Here is a 12,359-nt window from a genome sequence, read left to right as displayed (position 1 = left end):
CAGAACGGTATATTGATGAATTGACACATCCCAAATCCAGGTGAAATTCAATTTATTTGGACTCTGATTGCGGAGGGTTCCTCAGACCCTCTGTCCTGCTGAAAAACAGTGCAGGTTTAAACTATTGATCATTACCCATCCTCCACGTTTGCCACCTAGGAGCCCATACAGATCAGACCAAAACGACAAATCTCACCATCACTGTTGCCTTTGACTGAACTGTTTTTAGTCAAGCCAGTGTCTGTGTAGTTTTGCTCTCAGGACTGGTATTCAAGACCCGGTGGCCTGTTGGGAAATGGTACCGGGTAAAGCTGTACACAGGGCTTTAAGTCATTCGGTCTCCAAATATTGCCCTTGACCCAGGGCTCTTCGAATTGACCTCCCAACCACATTTATTCCCCGGTGTAATACAAAAAAATATGAATGGCAGTGCTGGTCTTCACCAGTAGATGTCGCTTTCAGACACGTTAGGAGTAACAACATCGTGTAAAGACATTTGAAATATGGTTGCTTTCAAACGAGGAACGGAAATTATGAATACATGGTTTGATTTTTCTGAAGCATTGTTCTAATGAAAACATTGTCATTAGAATGATTTTAAGAAGTACGTAATTAACATGGATTTCTTTCAAAAGAACTCTGGGATTGCATGGTGCACTGCCCTATTTTGGTTTGTCCTATATCCTTAGTTTGGTAAATATTTTTACACCCCTTATACTTCAAGAGATGTATGAAAATATAATGTACTCACTTTCAATACAATATTGGCTCTGTTGCATCACACTTTCAATAATGTAAGTCCCATCTCTTTAAAACTTGGGATTTAAGGCTGCGCAAGATCCTTTTTATGCCCTGCTTCCAAATAGTACATCACAAACCGTTGGAGCCCCCTCGATTTCTTATACCACTTAAAGTACTGGGTGCGCTGTATCTTCGACCTTTACTCCAACACCCTGAGTCTGGGCAGATTTGAAAAACACACGCCTCTGCGGCTTGCCTATAGGGAATGGGCCTATGAACTGGAAAACATGCTGCAATTTACCGTCTGCGTTGTGTAGTCCTCGGTGGCAGAGCCCTCGAAGTGAGGGGCCTGTCAAAATACTCTCACACTTCATTAATGTAGCTAACGTGCCATGTAATTTTAAAGGAGTCTTATACTCGCCCTGTTCCTTACCGCCTCCCAGTCTGCCCCCCTCCGTGATTAGCTAGTTAAGGCCCTACCGAGACTGTATTCAGGCACGGTTTGCCTGTTTGTTGGATGGCGTTGCAGGTGGGTGCGCATGTTGCTGACCCCCCCCCCCCCCTTGGACCACGCTTTTTGACATTACAGAAATTGTAAATGCCCACTTAGATAGAATTGGCCTTTTAAGGAAATGCCACGCTCAGATGAAACAGTGGCCTTCGTCGCATCGAGACATGATTTTGGGTGTTGGCGGATGCCACACTTGGATAGAATTGTGAATGTTGAATAGGTGCCCCACTCACTCAGACAGAATTGTGACCATTGGCAAGTGCCAAAGATGGATACAATTGAGTTGTGTAGGTGCCGCACTCAAATGGAACTGTGAATGGTAGCCTGCATCGCATCTCGACACGATTTGAATGTTGGTTGCCACACTTGGATATAATTGTTAATGCTAAGTAAACATGGACTCTAAAATCTAGGTGTAGCCTCCCCTTTGTCTATGGTATGGTGGGGCGTGGTGTGTTGGGATGCCTGGGCCTCTCTCCCCCTCTGCAGGGGTCGCGACTCTAGATGTGCCCTTCGCCCCCTCTGTTACATGTGAAGACCCGTCTATTGCGGGACCTGGACCCATCTTGAAAGTACCCCTGAGATAGCACCGTCACCAAATTGCATGGCCTGCACAAAAGAATTGCTCTCACTCACTCCACTAAAAGTGCCCCGAGAGTTCTGAAATTCATTCACCTATGTTTTAGATCATAACTCAACCCAAACTTTCTCAACTCCCCATATCACTATGCTTACTCTCTTCTCTACACCATCACTCAATTAGGGTGCAGCTATACCCCCTCAATCAATTCGGCCTAGATGCTCACATACAAACATAAACGCACAAACACTTCATCACTCTAATAAAATGCAGCTATATCCCATGACAAACTGGCCTAGCTGCACACATAAGCGTCCTACAGGCCCAACGCAGCCAGAACCCAGTCTTGGTGTCCACCCGCCAGACTGCACACATTCAACTGATATCAATACCACCACACCTAATGCTAGGATGCAGCTACCATAAGGCAATTACATCAGCTGCACACATAACTGGTGCACCCAGGCATCCTACAACACCATATTCTCTCAACTGACCTGGACTATGGTCCCGAAGGGCGTTCAACCTACCAGGGCTTTGAGTTCATACCAATGATAAATAGAGCGCTATATAAATGCCAAATAACATAACATGAGTGCCTGGGTTGATTTAGTCCTGTTTGGAGGAAGCCTTCCGTTAGAAGGGTTTGCTTTCTTACCGTGCATTCTTCCAGTGAGAACAATGTTCCAAAGTGAGCGAGTGGTACGCAGAATGATGGAGCTGGAAAAGACTAATGTTAGTGCGGCTTCATCCCATTTGCCAATGTGCTGCATACATTTCCTTTTGAGGTGTAACGTTTTGTAATTTATCTCATCTATGCTACTAGACATGCATGTAGACTTGATTGACCTGTATACAGATGTAATGTTTTTGAAGTAATTTGCGGTTTGGTCTTGTAGCGCCTGCTCGCATTGTATGATGGCGAATAAAGAGCTCTTGGTGGGTTAGAAGCGTGCTACTGAGTGTTAGTAACCTGCTTGTTGCAAGTTTTAATCCTGGCAAAGTAAACTCCACTTATTGCCCTGCTGTTGTCCATAAAATAAGCGGTGCAGCAAGATGCATCTTCAAGTTTAGAGCCTGCCTCCCACTCCAAGAAGGCACAAACCAATTCGAAGGGTGGGGCCCACATGCTACTTGAGAACAAAGTTTATAAAAAAAAAAGAAAAGAAACTGGCTGGAGGCAGGAGATGTCTTCCTAACTGCCTGTTGTGTCCTCACCATCTTTCACAGCTCAGCATTTGGAGGGGAGGGACAGGGAGTCGCCCACATCATTTGCCCTCCATGATTGACCGTTTGTGCTTGATAATATAACAATGGGATATTAAGGTTTGATCTTCCATTAAGTTTGCTAACCCTGCATATTGCAGCTTTTGTCTTAGAAGTGCTCTTCCATTCGCCCGCACATGAGGACTGTTCAACTCTTGGTAACACTCCATGGCTCGGTTTGCCTCTCCTCGTTTCTCTCCACATGTTGGAGTGCCAGGTAGCACTAAGATAATGGCCTTGTGACTACTAATAAGCACTGGGATGCTCCTGGCAAACCTACACTGAACATCTGAGTTGCTAGAGAGATTGTGTTTATTTACTGGTCCATACTCTACACACTTCGACATCCTGTCCCCCATCCTCCATACATTAGGTGTTCTCCCTTGTGGCGATGGGACCAGAGCATTTTGACACATTTGCTTAATTTTGATTGGTATCGTATATGCACAATTCCATGTGGGCATGCCTCTCAATGCACCAGCGTCAACGCGCCAGTCCTTTTCTCCACATTGGACATGATGGAGCTTGTGGGCTGTTCAGCATGCTCCCTTTTTTCCTTTTATTTTTTCTTGGTAGTTCCACTAAGTTTCCTCAGGCACCCGTTGGCATGTCTGTTTTTCTTGCCTATGCCGGGTAAAGCTTGTTTTGTGGCTTGTGAATACCAGACAAATGTCTTAGCTGTGGATCCTCATTCACTCTCCCTGTAGTGTTTGGGCCCAGAAAAGTGGCAGGACCACTGCTAGTCCTGCAAACCTTGCCGGCCCATGCTCACTCGCTGCCTGCAACAGGATGGTCTTATGTTTTCTTGGGAAATGTTGGCTCTGTATGCGTTCACACACCCTTCATCTTATACACACAATAATCGAGAAGTTCAGATAGTCCAGGGCCTGCATGATAATTCTGGTTCTGCCTCTGTGGTTCTGGTCATCAGACCGGATGATCCTGGCACGCCTTCCCCCAACATGGCTTTCCTAGAGACAAACTTTTACACCTCAGGAGGGTGTGAGGATTTGGCACCGACCCCGCCTCTTCAGTTATCAGCATGGTCCCTGAAAGGTACTCTGGGGCTCCTAAACTTGTCTAAAGAGAAAATTGTGTTCATCATGGCAGGTTGTCCATCAACGATGGCTACAAGGGCAAACGGCCAAGGCTTTGTCACTAGTTATTTGATAGGCAGGCGAACATACTGTCTAGATCCTCTTCTCGCCTTCATTTCGAAATTTTGTTTCATTGGGGGGTCTTAATAGAGTCCTGCCGTACCTGGCCCTTGTTGGGGCCTACAAAGGTCTTCAGGGAGAAATCCTTCTCCCTACCTAATGTGGTAGTAAAGTAACTAATTAGTGAAGTCAAATGCACGTTTCGATCTCTGAGTAGTTCTCATTCGGTCGGTTATGTCATCTCGGCTCAGGCTCATAAACCCTTTGAGGTCATGGCCCTGGTAGACCGATGGTTGGTGGCGGTCATGATGCCTCACCAATTTGAGTTTTGATCTTTTCGGCTATTGAATTATTTGCTGCACTCCACAAGGACAAGGTAGTACTCCCTGCACACCCTTTTTTCTTCCCAATTCCACATTAACCAGGAAATGTTCTTACTGGTGGTCTTTTCTGCCCCTTCTTTGGAGGGGAAAAAGTTCCCAATAATTCCAACATTTGGCGAGCACTGAAATGATGTGTGGATCGGACCAAAGAGACCAGCTCCTCCAACAAGGCTCTTTGTTCTCTACTGAGGAAACTCATGGGTCGGCAGCTTCTAAAGCTTTCATTGCATCATTAAAGTTTACACGTCCCAGGGACTACACCTGCCAAGGGTCTTCACCCTCATTCCTTTGACCCAGTGTTACCTCGTCACCTTCAGAAATGTGTTTCTTCGGTCATTGCCAGAGCTGACACTTGGGCTTTGCCTTTTCCTTCCTGTTGGCATATTGCTTGGACTCCAGTTTAGAGTGGACACTTGATTTGTTCAAGTAGTCCTGCAGTACTTGTTTGGTTAGTGTCAAGTCACAACTCTGGAGTAGGGTCAACAATAATTGAAATTAAACAAGGTATTACAAATCCGTCGGTGTGGGTAACAGTCCCATTAAAAAGTCAATTTTTAATATTAAAAAATCACATTTAATCTGAAGAGTTCACATATCGACTTGTCCTATGTCAACAGCGATCAAAGTGCCAATGTTATATAAAATTTTCTACATATAATATATGCAAGAAAAAGAGTATTTTAATAATCTGTGTGAAATACTTATAGATTTGATTCCAATGTTGAACAATTTCATTTACAACATATAATATATACAAAAAGGATTGGTTAGATACCTCAATTGGTTATGCATATGAACAATCGCCTGAATGATACAGCTCGGACATGCTTGTCTCAACTTAAGACATTCTTCAGGGAGAAAAATATACAAATGTGCTGTGTCAACCTGAATGTGGTAATTGATAATTCACATCAACTGAATCTTTGAGAATGCATGTCATGTTTGTTAGCAAATGGTAAGCTTTTCCTAAACTTCTGTGCGTTATGACAACATTGACCGTGTCTTAACCACTGTATGAATGCATACTCATGGGACAATTTACTTGTTTCTCTGTCCCTCCACTGTAACAAAAGAAACCAAACCATCTGTCAAAAGGTTAATATAGCTCACAACGTACAAAACTATTAATGGTTGTGCAAGAGGAATTGATTACCTCTTTCGATTAAGCTGGAAAAATCCTTCTTTGAAAAGAGGCGTTGATCATGTTTGCCACGTCTTATGCAAACAGGCCAATGTGCTCTTTCATGAATTTAGGCAGCAGGGTGGGGGGGGGGGGTGGTCCATGGATGAGCCGGTGGTTGCTTTAAAGCCCTGTACCCTCTTTCTGACCTCTGAACGATAGACCAGGTCAAAGATCTTAGAGGAATGTAACATATGTTCAATGTTCACCTACTATAGTTTTACATATTTTATCTATTTTTCTGTGGCAAAAACTACTTATTTCAAATTGTTTCCCATGGGCTGCTTTAGAAACAGATGTTCCTCCTCCACACTGGAAAGCATGGCCAATGGCCCCGTATGCAGTGCCATGGAGGTCTACTTTAATGGTGCACACTGGGGTAGACTAAGCATGGTATCAATCTCAGACTCAATTGCTCTCAGCCCTCCACAAAAACCCTTTAAAGATGAAAGATTTGTTTTTTTAAAAATTACATTACATCCAAGTTGAACACGGTCACCCGACTCTTAGTATACATTTAGCAATCGCAGATAATTGTCTGATAAGAGATACTTGCTAGAACTTGACAATTTGACCTAAATACTATGTTGCAAGAGCTGAGAGGAGCGCACACAAACCCCTACCTACAAACCTTCAGGCGAGGAGGTTGTTCATGATTGCCTGCAGTGACAAAATAATGCTGGGTAAAACGTGAAGCATTGAATGCTTAAGTGCATGCCCAAGTAGTGGCATTCTTCAGTGCTGCTTTGTCCAAATTTTAGAAGAAATGTATGTATTGCCAAGAACAAGGTTGGAATTGCCCTGAAAACTTGGATGCCTCAGGAACAGTTTAGTTCAAAGTCAGGAAAAGATCAAAACTGAAATAATCTTAATGTTTATGTATGAAACCCATACTCCTTCCTTACCAGCCAGTGATAATATAATAATGTTGAAGTGCATTTATACCACACACTGTTGCCACCGGAGCCCTCCCCTGGCGGCTCTGAAAGGCAAGGATTTGGGGTAAATTACTAGGACATAGCGTGAAAGAGGGTAAGAGCTGTGATGTGCTGTTGGCAGCTACAGTTTGGATATCCCGGTTTGCTGAGCTTGTGTATTTCCTGGTTGCTAGCCTTCATGTGTTGTGCGAGGCTATGTGTAGTTCGTTTCGGTGTAGTGAAGTGTTATGTTGTGCTTTGAAGGTATGGTTGTGTTTAGTTTAGAGTTTGGGAGGTGTATGCACAGGGGTGAATTTATTAGTAGGGTTGGTTATAAACCCTACTAACTAAATGTGCTGAAGCTAGTTCAAATTCCTTTCTAGATGTGGCGCAAGCTACTAATTATAAAACTGGCTAGATGTGATGCAAGGCTTTATTTAATAATCTGTCGAGGTGACACAAGCTCATTTTCTCATTTCCGTTGTGGTGTACATTTACCAGCCCCAACAGAAATCCCCTGCATCACAAAACTACATTTCAGCAGTTACCAAAAAATGTGCTCTGTCTGCTGAGCACATATGGGGCGAGAGTTAAACACAGCCACCACAAGAATGGATGATGTTCTCCACGTGAATCCGGAGAAAATCCCTTAAAGGCAGGATGGCCTTGCATTTCCTTTGTCAGTGAGAAACTTTACGCTGCACCAGAAAATTTACCTGCATTCTGGACGTCTCACATGTCTTTTTGTTTTAAACAGCACGCAATTTGTTCCATTCATCACAGCCCTGCCTGTGCATTGTATTTGAATGCCATGAAATCAGACAAGCCCTGTAGAAACGGCATCGTTTTCATCAAAGTCCATGAAGAGCAGAGAATCTGCATCAAATCTGCACGGCTCGGATTTCATTTTGCAACAAACTAACTCACACGAGGAACTTCAAAGAAAAGCTGCTTACCCTTGCTGTGTGTCAATTACCAAGAAAACTATTTGCAAGCATATTTCTGTGCCCAGAAATTGACCTGATCTGTAAAAGCCTTTCAGAAAATAAATGCCAAAGAAATCGTGCAGGAGCTAAAAAGAACCTGTGTAAACCCACTTTTGCAAAGCAGGGAAATGACACTTTGAAAGCTAAATGTGAAAGAATGCCATTACTAGCACAAATATTATGTGTGGGGATGGGGTTTGGTTTAAATGTAGATTATACTTGGTCCCAAAAAGACTTGGTTTCTGTGAAAGAAAGAGAAAAAGAAAATGTTTGATAACAGCAGAACCAGTTTGGCGTAGGCAGGCACTTCAAAGGTAACAGCCCCCATGGGAAAGGAAGCCCCTCCACAAATATGAAAGGGGAAATTCGTGACCTCGTCAGACTGCCCGGCATTTCTACAGCAAGGGGCAATGGACCTAAGGGGAACTGGCACTTTCACAAAGGTGCGATTTTTTTTTTTTTTATTATTTTTTTTTTTTTTTTTTTTTTTTTTCTCTTTTCTCCTCATTTGACCCTCCTCAGCTTCAACTTCCTAGGATCAAAGGGCGCCATGGAAACTGTTCATACTGACAGAGGGGGCAGGTTGGCTGTGGAGATTTGATGGACCACTCATACAGTAAAAAGTTCTCTAAATCTATGGATGGCATTTGTCACTGTAAGACATTTATTTTACTACCCTGAACAAGTTGCAATGTGATATAAGTTTTTATGGGATTTTTAGACACACAGAATGAGACTAGGTGTGTCTTTATAGCACATGGTGAACTGGAATGACAGAGAAAATTGTATTTCGGTGTGAATCATAAATGGCGCAGACATGAAACTTGAGGAAAATATGCCAACTGATAGTATGCGTATATGGAACCATTTGTAGAATTTTAGGAGTTTTATTTCTCCTGAAAACTGCGAAATGGTGGCCAAAGGGCAAAGCGGCAGCGCACAGAATTGGCATTTGAAATGACACATTCCTTGTGAAATATGGGATCTGCCTATCTGATTTGAATAATGGTGACTATTGTAAATATAAAGTTGTATTCCATGACTTCTTTTTGTGAAAAATTAGGCTTGTGGGACAAAATGAGTCATACAATGCATACACCTAAGGGTAGGTCTCTTCCTTCAATCCAATCGGCTCAGAGGGCGGTGGTGACATTCAGAGCTTAGCCTATCCTACTCAAGAGGTATGTCCAGATTACCTCCGCCCACATTGTAAATATTCTCTTGTCATTCTGCCTGTATGAGGTAGGCAGAGAGGCATAGGGAGATTCAACCTTCAAAATTCACCCTGCAAGATTCCAAGACCCCAGAACCAGGTCCAGAGGTAGCTGACCCAGATCCAGGCAGAACCTCCTATCCAGAACCAGATTCATCCCAATAATTCAGGGAGAAATGAGGCAAGGCTGCGGATCCGTTGGGGGAGAATCCAGCAACCAGACCCTTTGCCCAGCTGATGCCCTGCTGTCCACAGTGACCATACCCCTGTTGACCAGCTGTTCCCATAAAGGAGAGCCCAGTCGCTGCCCAGTAACCAGATCCTTGCCTCGCTGTCCAGGGACCCGGTTAGCTGTCCAAATTACCCAACTCAAGTGCATTTTGTAAGAACCGCCCTCCCCAGGACCAAAAAGCTGCCTACCCCGCTCTGTTACTTTGCTTTCTGTCCAAATCGTATAAAAATCCCATAAGAACCCTAGTCATTTTCCAAATTGTCAGCATCCTCTATCCTGTCCTTAAAAGAATCTGTATTAGTCTCCAGGGGTTAGCGTAATCCTTTTAAAATCATTTCAGGTATCTGTGTAAGTCCTTAGTACCATTTTTGAGATAACGTAATTAATTCCCCTATAAAGAGAAAACCGCGCAAGATGGTTAAAATGGCAAATTAATCCCCTTGTGTGCAGTGTCTTTAATAGTCTAGCCATTAAAATAGTCTCAGTAGAACTAATAATTTTCCTATCAAAACCGGTTTTGTTTGCATTTCCTATAGAGAAACCCATATTGCCACCCCATAAAGTCATCTTTTCACTTCATTATCCTATCTGCAATGTGCCTTTGTTCCCCATCATAAGAACCGATTTTTGACTGTTAACCTATTTTCATAGCTGTTTGCTTGTTTAAAGTCTGTGTAGAATAAGAAATTGCAATTCTGCCACGTGTGATTTTGCTGCATTGTTTTCCTTCCCAAAGTCGTTTTTTCTCACCTGTGTTTGCGTAGTTTAGTTCCTTGCCCAGTAGCTTGTAAGCTTTGTTGCCTCTTTAGTACAGCCACACGAATTCCCGTCCTATTTCTTCTACTGCAAATTTAAACTGACCTTTAAGTATCCAGTGAGCTCAGTGGGCCATTTTGCTCCTTTTTTCAAGGTTTTCATTTTCGTTTTGGCCTCCCATTCTAGGATTGTAGGTCGGATTTAAAATCCGATTTTTCCCTTATTTCTGACTCCTTGCTATTCCTTCCACCCACACAGAATTTAGTCAGCAGGAGCTTGGTGGAGTGTTGCAGGGGGAGTGCATGACAGAAGTACCATCTGTGTGACAAAAGGTGATCTTGCTTCTATTCATATTTGCATTGATGCATCTGATGTCGGTTAAATTAATTGTATTATAACATGTTGCTGTAAATTATCAACACCCTGGTGATTGCTGCCCTAAATTGGATTGGTTTGATTTTGCATTTAAATTCTAAAAATAAATATTTCATTATTACACACCAGCCTGGTTAATGGTCCATTACGACACAGGGTGTTTAAGGGGGGTGAGACAGGTTGGGTGCCTTCTCAAAGCAGAATCCGAAATCAACAAAGATAAAACGCTTTTTTTTTGCGCGCCTTATTCCTTGCCAGTGGAAAGAGTCCTTGTCTGGAGTGTACCGTGTTGTAAATCTTTTACACCATGTAGATGTCACAGGCAGATATTCGCAATTCTGTCTAGATGTGAATATTAGCGTGCGTCGCATTCCTTTCTGGATGGGACGCAAGCCAATAATCACATTTCTGTCTAGATGTGGCGCAGGCCAAAAATACAATTCTGTCAAAATGTGACGCAAACTAATAATTACAAATTTGACTGGAGTAGATAGTGCAGTTACATGTGAGATGTCGCTAACTACCAGTTCTTCTAGATGTGATACATGGTTAGGCAACACAGTTCACCGCTTGTTGAGTCTATATGGGGGAACAGTTGCTAAATAGAAGGGGGTACACACAAGCTAAAGCTATTGGATGCTGTTGGGGATATGATATGAGGTGGGCCAGTTTAGTGGGGCGCAGCGATTGCTGAGCGCCCCAGTCCACACCCCACTTACTTTGTCGCTACTGGTTGACGGCTGCAGACTTCCATGCTTCCCCAGCTGACACAGGCAAACACCATCTGAAGGTGCGGGCTGGGAGGCAGGAGGAAGGGAAGGCACACAGAGGAACGTCTCTGTGAATGCAACCAGGAGGAGGCTGTGTGCGCATCCGAGTTGAAAACAGATGCAAGGGTCAAAATGACCACAGGAAACTACTTATCAGGGACAGTCAGTCACGGGTTGAAATGGCAAAGAATGAACACCAAAATGGAGGACTAAAAACACTAAGCCCAATAACATCCTAGTCCCAGAAGGCCAAAGAATCCAACGTTTTAGCAAGCTGTTTTTAGCTTGCTTAAATCTAGTTTTATTGTGAAATGTTACTCTCCCCTTTCTTTGCTTTTCCACACCCAGCCGGTTTCAACTGACATTTTTTTCAATGCTTTATGGAAAGGTTCCTTGGCAAAGGCATATCAATAAAAAACAATCTTTACATTTGGGTGTTGAGGTTTTCCCTGTAGAATGGGAAAATGATGCTTCAGTCGTACTTGTTTTGCTTCACATGTCTCCATAAGAATTTCGATTGGTCAAGTTGGTGCCTATTGTGATGTGTACATTTCAAGCCATCGACATGAAACTGGCATTCTTTTAGCTCTTTAAATCAACACATTTTACTAACTAGAGCTGAAATGTGTCCAAGTGTCTGAAGTGACGCCCTAGTTCGCAGGTAAAGCTGGAATTGGAGCCCGAAATGTGTGATTCTGGGCCTATCGTTGTTTCTCACTGTGCCTTATCAGCCCCAATTGGAATAATAGGTAACCCTTTTGTTGTGGGGAGGCAAGACTCCAGATATAAGATTTGTTTGGTGGACAGTGGTTGGTAGGGTGGCAGGATTCTCGGTATTAGTATTGTGGGGGTAGGAAGGCAGGCTGCAAGGTTAGGTGTAGGAGTCAAGATGCAGGTATAGGTTTTTTGAGACTACCCTTGATTGGCTCTTAACGCCGCCCTTGTCCCCTGCCCGGCTCCTCTTTGGATCGGCAATACCCATGAATTGCCAGGCTCCCACACCCCCTACCTGCTTTTGTAGTATTTCTTTATGCAGAACATTAAGGGGCTGATTGAGGGCCTGATTTACAGAAGGGTTTTAGAATGGCACAATCTGAAGAGAGCATGCAGTCACTATACATATAAATAGCAGTCTGTGAAAGTACAGCGCAAGGTGGGAAGAACGTTTCCCTCCAAATCAAGTCCAGAGCTGTTCCTGCTTTTTAGAACATTCAAAATGCTAATAGGTCCATTTTTATAAAGCACACTATACAAATTGAATATGCTTTGGTTACTTGCATTTGTTACCCATC

At 43.3% G+C, this 12,359-nt stretch overlaps 1 protein-coding gene across 1 annotated transcript in view; it reads left to right on the top strand.

The window, feature by feature from the left end:
- Positions 1–12,359, top strand: part of EXT1 (exostosin glycosyltransferase 1) — a 616,826-nt gene that overhangs the window by 368,580 nt on the left and 235,887 nt on the right. The window lies entirely within an intron of this gene.

Source organism: Ambystoma mexicanum, chromosome 5q (genome assembly GCF_040938575.1).
Source record: "Ambystoma mexicanum isolate Mex_15411 chromosome 5q, UKY_AmexF1_1, whole genome shotgun sequence".
Taxonomy (NCBI): Eukaryota; Metazoa; Chordata; class Amphibia; order Caudata; family Ambystomatidae; genus Ambystoma; species Ambystoma mexicanum.
This window is presented reverse-complemented; position numbering and strand designations above follow the sequence as displayed.